The sequence below is a fragment of the Lemur catta genome, chromosome 1, assembly GCF_020740605.2.
Source record: "Lemur catta isolate mLemCat1 chromosome 1, mLemCat1.pri, whole genome shotgun sequence".
NCBI classification, from domain to species: domain Eukaryota; kingdom Metazoa; phylum Chordata; class Mammalia; order Primates; family Lemuridae; genus Lemur; species Lemur catta.
In genome coordinates this window covers 124046821-124061656 of record NC_059128.1, presented here as the reverse complement: position 1 = coordinate 124061656, position 14836 = coordinate 124046821, and the positions used below count along the sequence as shown (strand labels likewise).

At 37.6% G+C, this 14836-nt stretch overlaps 1 pseudogene; it reads right to left on the bottom strand.

The window, feature by feature from the left end:
- Positions 1-634: 634 nt before the first annotated feature.
- Positions 635-12937, bottom strand: LOC123624865 (annotated as a pseudogene).
- Positions 12938-14836: the final 1899 nt, after the last annotated feature.

Here is a 14836-nt window from a genome sequence, read left to right as displayed (position 1 = left end):
ATACCTCCCCACAAATACAGGTCTATGGATCATAGACCTAAATGTAAAAAATTAAAACTACTACTTTTGAGAAGAAAACATAGATGGTTTCTTTGTAACCTTGGAGTAGTAAAAATATTTCGTAGAACGTAGCACAAACCATAAAAAATCATAAATTGGCTTTATAAACTTTAAAACTATCTGTTCATCAAAATATACTATTAAGGAAATGCATAGAAAGCCTCTGGGAGAATAAATAGTAAGTTGCATTTTCACGTAATAATGCACGTAGGAAGTACAATGAAAATAATATTCCATTTATAGTATGAATAATATATAAAATAGTTGAATCCTAGGCATAAACTTCTAATGATGAAATAAAAGGAAAAAAAAACTGGAAAGGTTTACTGTATACTTGATTGTAGAGACTATAATAAAGATGACAACACTTCCCAATTTTGTAAAGATATTTTAATATAAGACTAATTTTTCTCAGGATATTTTAAATAACATTTTAAAATGAGATTTCCAAGTCAAGAAAACATGCCTTTGTTTTAAGTTTGTTGACTATTCTTAATAGTGCATTTTTTTTTTATCAGATTGGATTGGGGCAATCAGGAATTCTATAACTGATCTTTGATTTGTTAGTGGATAGTCAAACAAACTTTCAAAAAAGGGTTAAGAATACTGGAATAAAAATTAGGCCATGAGCAGCCCCAAATAGCATAACAAGAAACATAATCTTAAAAAATGTCCCGAAGATGTATGCTTTAGCTGCAGATAGAACACATACCCCTATTATTGTTGAAACTGCACTTTGTAACATAGGGTAGCCCAGCTCATATAATGCCTCAATTGATTTTCCATTTACTGAGGGCTGAGAACTGGAAACAAATGCATAGGAAATGTGTGCAGAAAAATCAGAAGAAAACCCTATACAAATGACGAGATTAATCATGGATATGGAATCAAGACTGACATTCCAGAATGCCATGAAACCCATTACTCCCACAATCACAGAAGCAATAGCAAGAGTTACCCACAAGGAACACACTGGATGAGGAATTAACAATAAGGCCAACAACGAACATAGCTGCTGATGCAACCATGACATTTCGAACAGTATTTCCTAATACTGTGGCAAACTGATCAAAATATAGGAATGCCGGGTTATACATTAGTAGGGGAATTTCACACTTTTCGGCTATGCTTTGTAATTGGAATAACATTGTCTTCTTACTGATTGAGGAAGAAACATGCACAGTCTGAATGAAGCCCCGGGAAGAAATGATTTCATTTGATGATGAAATATTAATATCATGAATAAAAGCTGGAAAATAGTTTTTAAAACCAGAAATACTGTTCATAAAAGCATTCTTATCATTAGGATCTTGTCCGCTACGTTTCATATATTGCACATACGCTTGTAACCAAAACTCCGTAAGATCTGCATCTACATAGTCATTTTTTTCAAAATCTTTTATACATTTTTCCAATTTTTGCCTAACTTCTTCATCCCAGTAGTCAATACTTTTAGTAGTGACAACCATAACCTTGGGACCATAGTCTGAAAAATACTCTTCTTCTATATTAAAATATGGTGTAATGTAGGAATCGTCACTTGCCAGATTTCGAAGGTCTAAACCTTCCTGCACTCGGAAACACCCGTATATACTACTGACAAGGTACAAAATGTATATCATCACTACAAAAAACTTGGACCGAGTATTTGTGAGAAAAGGACCAAAATAGTCTCTAAAGAATATATTCATTGGATGGACATCAGTTCCCTGTTCATCTACAACAGAACCAAATGGGAAACAGAACTTTTTTTAATAAGGAACCTTTTTGGTCAGGAGTCTCTGGCTTTTTCAACCGGCGTAGGCAGACTACTTCTCTTTTACCATCCAGGGCCATAAATGCTCCAAAACAAGTGATGTTATAAATATAATAAAAGAACAGGGTTGTTCCTGTATAGATGCAAAAGTATTGTACGGACCTGAAAGAGCTCATAACCCCTGTATAGAAGGCCAGGATGTTGGTGACGGAGGTGATTGTAATGGACACTGCCACCTTTGAATAGACGTTGGACATCCGCCGTCCTATGCTTTCCATGAGGCTGGTCTTCTGCCAGGCAGAAATCATGATAAACATGTCATCAACTCCAACACCTGTGAAAAAGAAATAGAATCTTCATACATATTAATATCCATTAACAATTAAACAGATTGATTCAAACCATTTTCTTTTTCTATCTCTTAAGATCTTATTTATTTTGCCCAATCTCTGCTTAGATACTACCTTCTCTGTGATGCTTTCTCTGGTTGCCTCTGAATTCACAAAAGAATTCATCACTCCTTCCTCTGTGATAAGTCCTTGCTTTGTACATACTCCTGTTAATTCGCACATAGCACAGTGTACTCCTAGTCTTCACTTAGGGTGCCTTTAATGATGAAATCAGGAAACCTGGCTGACTGGGTGTTAGCTAAAGCAGCATTAACAATGTATCATTTGTTCCACTAGATTGGTGAGAGATCATTTTCTCTCATAAGACATTTCATGCTAATGTACAGACACATCCAGCCAACATTCTCTCACTTAAAATATAAGCTGGATTTCTGTGTTCCACAGTTAGCATCTGGCTATCTATGCGGTACACATAGTTTATGGACACACACATAGGCACATGCACAAATGTAGTTTTTCTGCTAGTCTGTTTTTGATACCTAGGATGCTATTATTCAAACTTCACTTGCCCAGGTTAAGGCGCTATCTCATTACAATTCAACCACTCCTAAGATCAGAAGTATGTACCAAAGTAAATCTTAAGAATTCTTTACATATCAGTGCCTACTAGGTAATTAATTCCTTTGCTCAATGACATTTCAGATTGCTGTGGAATAGAGAGAACGAGAAAAGATTTGAGGACTTTCAAGTCTTCACTGAAGACTAGGAAAGGAGTATTACAAAGAAAGGGGACTAAAAAGAACAATATGAGCATGTTGCAGATAAATTTCACCTCCCTCATACTTTCTACTAGAGTTGACACTATTTCCATTCATATATGCCTTTGTTTCCATGTATACTGATACAAAATTGGTACTTGGAAAATGAAATGTTGATCTTAATTTCAATTTTTTCCCCACAGATTACAAGCTTAAGTTAGGAGAATACTGGAAATTGCAACCTTGCCTCTAGTTCGGGTGTTCTATGGATATGATCAAGGGAGAAGGATCCAAATTGGTACAAGTCCACATAGCCTGTCATAGACTACACAGACTGTGTATTGTGGCACCCGTCTGCTGCCAACTGTGAGGATTCCAGTTGTGTTCAGCATGAAAAAGGGAAGAATCAGAAGCGCTAAGAGGCCAAGAATAAACTCATTGATATTTTTTTGGTATTTAAAAACTAATGTTAATATTTATAGAACTTTGTTCAGAAATTGTCCTTACACATTCCTTGCTTAAAGTTGCTGAAATCACATACACACATACATACACACGTGTGTACATATGTGCACGTGCACATACTCCTGTGTATACATGAGCTATACAAAAATGGCTTATATTAAATCAGTTATATATACCTTAACTCCATTTATGGCTGTGGGTCACTAATGATTAAGTGTGAATGTGTATGAGGAAAATGTGCCCTGAAAAGCTAGAATAAGCTGATGTCCAGTACACAGCTCACCTACTGTTGCCTCCAGAAAACCAAATACTATTTCTTCCAAGGTGTTTACTTTCTAAAATAGAAACACCTTTATTTCCTGAGGCTTACTGTAAAGTATATTCTGAAATTACCAAAAATACAAAGAAAAATTGAAAACAACTCTAATTCTACCCTTCAGGGATAATCCCTGCTAACATTTTAATATATATCCATCCAGAATTTGTTCTATGCAAATATACACATATAACTGTCTATTTCAAACATCTTATTTTATAACCAGAAATTTTCATTTAATATTAAATATCTCCCTCTTTTAAAAGATTGAATATAATTCTCATGTTTTAATATGCTGTGTTTGATTTGACCAATCCCATATAGATATGGGATTAGGTTGTTTTTAATATTTTCCTATTCTAAATCACACCGAAATGAACATACTTATGCTACTTTTGAGGACTTGTCCAATTATTAGGACAAATTCCTGAAAATGGAATTGGTGGGTCAAAGGTATTCCCTTTTTAAGTCTTGATTTGTTCCAAACTTGGATGAAAAAAAGTGTGTACCAATTCCCATGTTCCCCCAGCAGACCATGAGCGTTCATGTGCACACAACCTTCCCAAAATCTTCAATCTTGCTAGTATTGATTAATCAAAAAAAAAAAGGTATCTCACTTTTGATTTAATTTATATCCCTTGATTAATTGAAAGGTCAATTTTTTTTCTTATATTGCCATGTACCACATAATAATGTTTCGGTCAATAACAGACCACATATATGTTGGTAGTCCCATATAATGCAGCTGAAAAATTCCTATCGCCTATTGATGTCATAGCCTTCATAACATCATAGCACAACTGATTACTCATGTGTTTGTGGTGATGCTGGCCTAAACATACATGTTTCTCTGCCAGTTATATAAAAGTATAGCACATACAATTATGTACAGTATACAATACTTGGTCATAAACAACTGTTACTGGTTTATGTATTTACTATACTATACTTTTGATCATTGAGAGTATATTCCTTCTACTTATGGAAAAAAGGTTAGCCATAAAACAGCCTCAGGCGGTTCCTTCAGGAAGCATTCCAGAAGAGGCATCATTATCACAGGAGATGACAGCTCCACATGTCACTGCCCCTGAAGCCGTACCAGTTGGACAAGATATGGATAATACTGATGATTCTGACCCTGGGGAGGCCTAGGCTAATGTGTGTGTTTGGGTCTTAGTTTTTCACAAAAAAGTTTTAAAAGTTTAAAAAAACCCATTAAAAATAGAGAAAAGCTTATAGATTAAGGATATAAAGAAAATATTTTTGTACAGCTATCCAGTGTGTGTTTTAAGCTAAGTGTTATTATAAAAGAGTCAAAAAGTTTAAAAAAATTTAAAAGTTTAAAAAGTTATAGTAAGCTAAGGTTAATTTCTTAAGAAAGAAAAATATATTTTTTAAAAATAAATTTAATGTCATCTAAGTATAGAGAGTTTATAAAGTCTACAGTAGTGTACAGTATGGTCCTAGGCCTTCACATTCACTCACCACTCACTCACTGACTCACCCAGAGCAACTTCCAGTCCTGCACACTTCATTCATGTTGTACAGTATACAGGTGTGCTATGTTTTTTATTCTTTATACTGTTATTTTACTGCGCCTTTTCTGTGTTTAGATACAAAAATACTTACCATTGTGTTACAGTTGCCTACAGCATTCAGTATAGTAACATGCTGTACAGGTTTGTAGCCTGGGAGCAATAGGCTGTACCATATAGCCTAGGTGTGTAGTAGGTTATATTATACTGTCCAGGTTTGTGTAAGACACTCTATGATGTTTGCACAAAGACGAAGTTGCCTAATTATGCGTTTCTCAGAACCCTTGACATTAAGTGATGCATGACTATATTTTCAGTGACTTGTATTTCGTTTTTTACATGAACTGCTATTTACATCCACTGTTTTTCCATTTGGGCTACTAGATCTTTCCACTTCTAAAGATACACAGTTAAATTTGATTTTCCAGTTTCCAGACAGCTCATTTTGGATCTGTAGAGCTACAATTCTTTCCCTTATCTTCCCCACACCCCCACATGCACAATGTTTTACTCACCTAGAATAAGAAATGGCAAATTTGCAACTGTGATCACAAATGGCACCCCGATGTGCAACAGCAGGTCAAAGCCACTCACCACTGCCAAGAAAGCAGAAATCACTCCAAAGACTGCAACCCATATTTTGTTTCATACACAGTCCAACCTGTAAATTTGGAGGGAAAAATCATGGAATTTTTGGTGGTAGCATCTCTACTGAAATTCCATCCATTGATAGCATTCTTGCCTTGGACACCTATTCAAAAACCTCTGGGGCAATAATTTCCACACTTGTCTGCTGGAGACCTTTAATTCCCAGGTACTATCCCAGACCAACTGGGAAAAAAAAAAAAAAAGGAACAGAAAAGTTGAGAATCTACCGAACTCTCCTAGGTAATTCTTATGCAACTAGCCAAGCACTAATTCGCCGACTACCATTTCAGAACCACAAAGAATTACTAAAACACTGCAGATGGTTAGTCGCACTCTGATCTTCAGAAGGGTGTGAATGGAATATAACAGGTAATGGAGGGCAGACTCTACCAGAGAAAGAACAGATCCAGTTATTTTTTTACTCCCCCTGAACTGCAACTAGCCGTAAACATAATACTAAAGAGTGCCTCTATCTCAAAACTAGTTCAATGCATGTTGTGGTTAACAAAGACTGCGAAAGTCTTCTTTTAAATAATTTTCAGGATTCTTTTTTACTGGTGAAGTGGGCTCTGTGGAAAAATTGCTACTAATTTGGAAAAGGAAAAAAGGAAATGTGCTACAGTTTGAATGACCCAATGACCTATGACTGTTTCCTTGTCAGACCAACAGAAATGGGAATATCTACAAAACATTTTAAAATATGATTCAGTGTTTTGCCTCTCCAACAACCGTGACATTACATTTTAAAATATTGGCAACAACCTCTAGTTTTAGATTTTACTTATTAGAAATTGCTTCAAACAAATGACTGGACACCTTAGTAGAGAAGAGAAACCAACTTTGGAATTGGAGTCTAGGAAAGACAACTGAAGAACTGGAGCCACTGATTTCAAAACAGCAGAAACACGACTAAAGACCTGCAGGCAACATATTTGAATAGATAAAATTTCTTATTATTAATAAAATTGTGGCTGAATTTCACTTTTTTTGAACCCACTAGTTCTATTTATTAAATCCAGGGCCCCAAATCAACACACAAACACATATTAATTCCAGGGAAAAAGTAAATTGCTTTGTTATAATATAATTTTATTGTAACACTTTCTTAAAACAACAGTACTGGTTCATAGGAGTTCAACATAAGAAAGTAACAACGATGAAATCTGAAGCCAGAATGATTAGTGAAGATAAAAATATGACATGTTCATTCCAATTCTTTCTTTGCAGTTTTTGGTTTTTTTAGGTGTGAATTTTTCAGGGGATGGGGGAGTGAAGCACAGTATCGATTGTAGTAACTTTACTTTGACTAGCTGCTATGTTGACTTTCTTTAAATGACCTTTCTTTTAATGCTCAATGGACAATGGAAGGAAAGACTTGAAAGTAGAGCACTGTAGGAATTTGATGAACACGCTTGCAGATACCCAGTCCTCAGAAAGGACCTTGGTTTAAACAGTTCAGCAGAACAACTAAGGGGAGTCTTAGAACTTTAGCTTTTCTGGGACATTTTAATCCTGACTGGAGGACTTGGTCTTACCTAAGAATAAGCACAAAAGTCACAAGGCCTGCCTGAGTTTTCATGGAGCAGAGGAAGAATTTGCTCTGCCTACAAAACTTAAAGGGAACAAAGAGAGACAAAAATACAGTTGCTTTATGTTTAAACCTTATGCGTCCTGGTGTTCAATATGTTGGTTACATAAGCATAAAACAGTCTTCAAAGACAAATATAAATAATTTTCTAGTTGCCTTTAATATAAGATTTTTCTGCATTATTATCTGCAATCACTTGTAAAGATAAGCAAGAACTGACTATAAATTTGTATCTTCAAAATCAACTAGTAGAGAAGTTTTGTCAAACCAATTGTTGGTACCTTGTAGATTCCATACTAATTTTAAAGATGCTTTATCCTACTCACTTTAATAAGACTGCATTTTGTTTTATTTTTTTCTGCTTTTTTTTTTTTGTTTCTTTATTTTCTATGGGATGTGGTCTTCCTATCCAGACTAACAAAAGTATGAGGTAGTTTATTGACTCTAAAGAGATTCCCATTGTGCTCAAGTCCCTTTACCTCTTCTTTTTCTTCCTTAAATCTAGATAGGTTAAATTATATCATTTGTTACTAAATCTACCTACACATGAGAATTAGCTAGAGAAATTTTTCAAATATAGATTCCTAGATTTAACCCCAAGGTATTTTGATTCAGTAGGGCAGGGCCTGAGAATATAAGGTTTAGGGCTCTCTGGGTGACTCTAATGTAGAATAATAATCTGTGGGATTCCTTCTACATCCAAGTTTTATTGTTTGTTGATATCTTTCGTATTTTAGTTTTCTGATCTCAAGAACTCAAACTATCCCTAATACCTAGATAACAATTGTTAAATGCTTAGCAAAGTAAACCTCACATCAGAATGATGGAGACATCCAATTAAATTAGAGCTTAATTTTTTTATATATTAAAAGTACTATTTTAAATTCATAGTAGAAATAGGACTGTTTCTTAGTTCTAACAACTTATATGCCTTCAAAATAGAACAATCAATCATAATTGATGCAATATGTAAGGTTAAAAAAGATATGCCAAATCAAACAAAACTGGCCACAGTTTATTTTTACTATTCCATTTGATTATACACTATTACTGATGGGTAAAATTTTTTCAGTCACCAGGTTTATAAAATAACGGTTTAGCACTGGATGTCAGCAAAATGGCAGAGTTTTGCAAGCTCTTGTCCTCTCACAGAAACATCAAAAAACAAGTAGAAAACATCAGAACCAATTTTATGAACTCTGGAAAACAATGAAAAGTTACAGCAACCAAGTGAGTAATGAATCCAAAAAAAGGCACTCCAAGACAGGTTTTGTAGTAATTTTACGTGCCCTTCCTCCCTCCCTCCCTGGTGCGCTGGCAGTCTTGTTATAGACCTGTTGAGATTTTCTATCTCATCTTAAGCCAGTTTAGGTCATTGGTGTGTTTGTAGGAATTTGTGCATTTCATCTAGGTTATCCAATTTGTTGGCATATAGTTATTCATAGTATTTTCTTATAATCTTTTCTATTTCTAGTAGTAGAATAGTCAGTAGTAATATCTCCACTTTCATATCCGATTAGTCATTTGTGTCTTCTATGTTTTTTTCCTTTGTCATCATAGATAAAATTTTGTCAATTTTGTTGATTGTTTTAAAGAACCAACTTTTGGTATTATTGTCTATGTTATTTTTATATTTTATATTTTGTCTATCTCTGTTCTAATCTTTAATGTTTCCTTCCTTCTTGCAATGGTCTGAACGTTGGTGTCCTCCCAAGATTCCTGTGTTGAAACGTAACCCCCAGTGTGACAGTATTAAGAGCTGCCAAACATCATAACCAACCAGAATTAACCACCTTCAGATAGATGCCTGGGGCAAAAGATTACAACCCAAATGTACAAAAGACTATCTAAGGCAAAAGATGGGGAGCGCTTCTCTGGCAATTTAAGACACTGAAAAGCAACCATGTATGCTGGGGAATTTGGAAAGTCACAGGAAACAGTAACTAACACTAATCCTTCTCAAACTCTTCCAAAAAATTGAAGAGGAGAGAACACTTCCTAACTAATTTTATGAGACCATCGTTACACCAATACCAATATCAAAGACATCACAAGAAAACTATAAACTAATATCTCTTATGAATATAGATGCAAACGTCCTCAACAAATACCAGCAAACCCAATCCAATAGCATATTAAAAGGATTGTATACCATAGCCAAGTGGCATTTATCCCCGAAACACAACAGGGAAAATCCTGTGTTTCAACAGGGGAAAATCAATCAATACCACACTAACAGAACAAAGGACAACAAATAACCACATGACCATTTCAATAGATGCTGAAAAGACACTTGACAAAATCCAATGCTCTTTCATGATAAAAAAAAAACACTCAAAAACTAGAGATACAAGGGAAATTCCTCAAAATGACAAGGGCATTTATGAAAATCATGAAATCATCATCATACTCGAGTGAAAGACAGAAAGCTTTTCCCTTAAGATCAGAAACAAGACAAAGATGCCTACTTTAACCAGTGATATTCAACATTATACTGAAAGTTCCAGCCAGAGCAATTAGATAAGAAATAGAAACAAAAGGCATTTAAATTTTAAAGGAAGAAATATATCACTATCCCTTTTCACAGATTACATGGTCCTATATATGAAAATTCCAAAAAACCCACAAGAAAACTACCAGATTTAATAAACAAATTCAGCAAAGCTACAGGATGCAAGACCAACACACAAAAATCAGTTGTGTTTCTATAGGTGTGCAGTGAACAACCCAAAAAGGAAATTAAGAAAGCAATTCCATTTAAATAGCTCTAAAAGAATAAAATATCTAGTAATAAATTTAACCAACCTGGTGAAAGACTTGCACACTGAAAACTACCCAACATTGATAAAAGAAACTAAAGAAGACCTAAATAAATAGAAAGATGCTTAGTTCATGGGTAGAAAGACTCAATATTGCTAAAATGCCCAGTCCTACTCAAAACACTCCACAGATTTGACACAATCCCTGTCAAAATTCCAACAACCATTTCTTCCCCCCAGAAATAGAGACGCCAACCCTTAAATTCACATGGCATTGCAAGGAGTCCTGGATGACCAAAACAACTTTGAGAAAGAAAAACAAAGTTGGAAGACTCAGTATTATGCAGCCATAAAAAGGAATGAAGTTCTGATACATGTTACAAGGCCTTGAAAACATTACGCTAAGTGAAATAAGCCAGTCACAAAAAGACAAATGTATTACTCTACTTATATGAAATCTTTAGACTAGGCAGATTCATGGAGAAGTAGATTAAAGGTTAACTGGGACTGGAGGGGAGAGGGCCTTGGGGAGTTATTGTGACATGGTTACAGAGTTTCTGTTTGGGGTGACGGAAAATATTTAGAAACTCTTGTGATGGCTGTACAGCAGCGTGGATGTAATTAATGCCACCGAATTGTATACTTCAGAATGGCTATAATGACATATTTTGTGTTATATATTATATATATTTTATAAAGTATGAGATTAAAAAACCAATCAAATCATTTTACCTGTAGCATGATGCGATTGAAAACAGTATGATTAGAATGTATGCCAAGTGAAACAAAGGAATCACTGTCTTAGAAGTTGCCACAAATTCCAGTTGTCTAGAAAGTGATGTAAAGTGGACCACCTGCCACAAAAATATACTCAGGTAAATAACTTATAATTCCAGTAGTCATGTGTGAATTACAAAACACATTGAAACACTTTATCTTATTGAAACATGTTAAAATTCAGGAGATCAAAATACATGGATTATGACTTTAGAATAGAGAAGATAATGTAAATATGCTTCTTCCCACAAACGTATGGTGTACTTTCCAAAGTTTCTTTCAAAATCCAAAGTTTAAAACTCCTGAATATATAGAATCTGAATTTTATACAAAACTATGAAATCTTGTCCTCATTAATAAACTGTAGAAAGGGTAGCTTTCTCTAAATTTTTATTACGTTGGTATCTTTTACTGTTTTAATTGCATAAATATCATTTCAAGACGGCCTGGTCTTCAAAGGCTCTTAACAGAAGCCATCTCACCTCTGCCAGGCATGTTTATAAGTATTAGTTGAGTCGTAGACCCAACAATTACTCAACATCTAGTATGTTCCTCACACTAAGCTAGGTGCGCTCTCTACAGCTCACTGGAAAAATGCTGAGCTAGTTACCTTCCTAACCATGGCACTTTTACTTAAAAGGTGTTTTTCGTCCCAATGAACTCCAAACAAGTTTTAGGGGACTCTCCCAAACCAGTGAAGACTAACTAAAAGTAAGAATTTCAAAGTACTGGAATTTGATTAGAAATCCAAACTCCCAAATTAAATGTGAAGCTCAATGTCCGTACCGCACAGATCTACCTGGTGGATATAGGATGTGTGTTATGGACTAGAATGTTACCAGGGATTTATGATTTGTGGCATCCTTTGGTGCTAATTTAAGAAAGTTGGATTAAGTACCAAATACAGTAGAGAACACCCAGCTTTGAGGCAAGGACCCTATCACATAGTCAGGGAGTGCCATTGTTAGTGTTGTCGGAGCAAGTCTTCCTCATCCCTCCCATCTCCGGGCCTCCCTGTAAACTCTAACCGCCAGGTACCTTGATTTTCTTCAAGTTCAGACGGTTCTTAGTGTTGCTGAATTGGTTCAGGAAACAAGTCAGCCACTGCCTGCTCTGCAGCTTGTCCTCCAGTCGCTCGGTCTTCAGGTAGTACAGCAGCCGCAGGGCTTTGGTCCCCAGGAGCAACCGGTTCCTTCCCATCCTCTTCCCCAGGGTGTTTCCTCCGAAGAAGCCGGTCAGGTAGATGGGGTGGCCTTCGTGGTGGAAGATGGGGAAGGTTACGTTTCTCAGGTCGAGCCTCCTGTTCTTCTGCCAGGTGTACAGGAGCAGGTTGGGGGGCACGCAGAGGTCCTGGTACTTGGCGCACACCTGCGTGTACGGGATCTGGGTGCCGTTAACCTGTCCCACAGACAGAGACTGCACCGCGTCGTCCAGTCTACCCACTTCCGTAAAGGTGTCTTCCTCCAGCAGCGAGTGGGCCATGCCGACCACCAGGATGGAGGCGAAACTGGCCTCGGCGCTCCTCCTGGCGGCGGCGAAGTGGTAGGAGTCGTTGGTGGTGAAGTGAGCCTGCACGGAGCACCGCTCGGCCTTGGCGGGGCCCCTGATCGGGGTGTACTGCTCCTCGAGGTCTTCCTTTTCGTCCCGGGCAGGTAGAGCAGGCCGCTGCCGAGCGCCACCGTCAGCAGCACGGGCACCAGCAGGAAGAGCCAGGGGTGCTCGCCCACCGCCCAGCCCAGCCGCCAGAAGGCGCGGGACAGCGGCGCCGGCCCGTGGCCCGGGGCGTCTGGATTTCCGGCTCCCCCCGGGACAGGTCTCTCGTCCCCGACTCCCGCGACGGCTCGTCCTGCAGCGTCGGCTGGTTCTCCAGCTTGATCCACGGTCGTTGCTCCGAGGCCTGCCCCGAAGGCGAGCTCTCTGGCCATTCCTGTCCCTGAGCCGACGGCTCCCGGGACGCGGGGCTTGCCGCCTCCAGCGCCTCCGATTCGTGCTCGGGGTCAGGCCCCACCGCCACCTCCCGCCCGCTCTCTTCGGCGCCACCTGGGAGCGACTGAGCCTCATTTCTGGGAAGCACAGGTGACCTTCTCACTGGTGCCAGTGGGAGGAAAAGTAACTGCTGGCCGGAGCTGCCATCGCCACGCACCCCACGATTTCCTGGAGAAATTCTAAAGAAGTCTGTTTGAGCCGGGGCTGCTCGCTCCGGCCCGAGGCATCATTGGGGAGCACGTGGTTTGACCTGTCGCCTGACAGGTTAGTTAGCCTGAAATTTGTGGCTTGTCTGACCTCTCAGGAGTTCAGGAAATAAATACAAGAAACGCTTCTTTGAGGCCATCAAATGTGAGAGTCTGGCCTACAGGACTCAAAACTTATTGAGAGAATGAATTTGGCCGGGTCCCAGGCACACACACAAATGGCGCCAATCACATGTGACCTTCAGTGGCAGTCTTTACCTTTCCTGGGTTCACCCAGTAGCAGTTTCAGGTAAGGCTTTTGTGAACCTGACACACTTGACTTCGTTATTATTTTCATTCTCTGGCTACACACATGGCATGGACATACATTCTCTTGTAAAAAGAAGTAAATAGAATGGAAAAAACCTCTTACCTTTTTATCTAATTTCTCTTCTCAAAGTGTGCAAAAGTGGATATTTATCCCTACAAACCCTTTTCTATGCATTTATACACATATCAAAGATACATGCAAATGTATCTTTCATAAATCTTGTTGCACGGTTACACAGATTACATTTTTCATCTCCTGTGGCAGAGTATCTCACCATGTCAGTGTGTGTAAATTTATCTTATGCTTTTAACTGCCCTCTACTCTCCCAATGTATGGATGAAACATAAATTTAGCCAGAGTCCTACTGAGGAACCCTTGGGTTGTTTAGAGTCATTTGTTCTTATAAACAGGGCTCAGTGAATGAATGTCTTTTGTTAATCCATATACAGGAACCATGTCTGAGATATTTGTTTTAGACTTGGGCTTAAGCAATCCTTCTGCCTCAGCCTCCCAAGTGGCTGGGACCACAAGTATGCGCCACCACGCCCAGCTAATTTTTTCTATATATTTTTAGTTGTCCAGCTAATTTCTTTCTGTCTTTTTAGTAGAGAAGGCGTCTCGCTCTTGCTGAGGCTGGTCTTGAACTCCAGACCTCAAGCGATCCTCTGGCCTCGGCCTCCCAGAGTGCTAGGATTACAGGCGTGAGCCACCACGCCCAGCCAGAAAATTGAATTTGACTAAAATTATTAGAATCCTTGAAGATAAAATATACTAATGTATATATTATCATTTTATATTATAGTATATGTATATACTTATGCCAGTATATGCACATCCTAAAGTATATCTTACAATGTACATACATTATAATACACTAAATACTATCTTAAAATAATCGAGAAAATATTCTAAATATGCCCACACATCTTCCCTCATTTGTTGTTTAACATGAACAAGAAACAAAAAATTAGCATCCAAGCATTAGCTGGTGCCAAACGAAAGAATAAAAAGAGAATTAGATTGGGAATGAAAATTCTAGTTGAACTATGCACTATGATGCAATGGTATAACTTTTAACTTCCTGTGGAGCTCAGCCTCCTGTATTAAGTGTGCTTATGGATGCAGATGTGTTGGGGTTGAGGAGTGTTGGCAGAAAATAATCTCTGTATTTTACAGCTCAAAATATTATAATTGCTAGAAACGTATAAAACTTTTCCACTTAAATGTGTTCAAAATATATCTAAAATGAGACATTTTTATTTCCTTAAGATCTCACTTCATTTCCTTAACATTTGTATTTATAAAAGAGTAATTTTGCCATT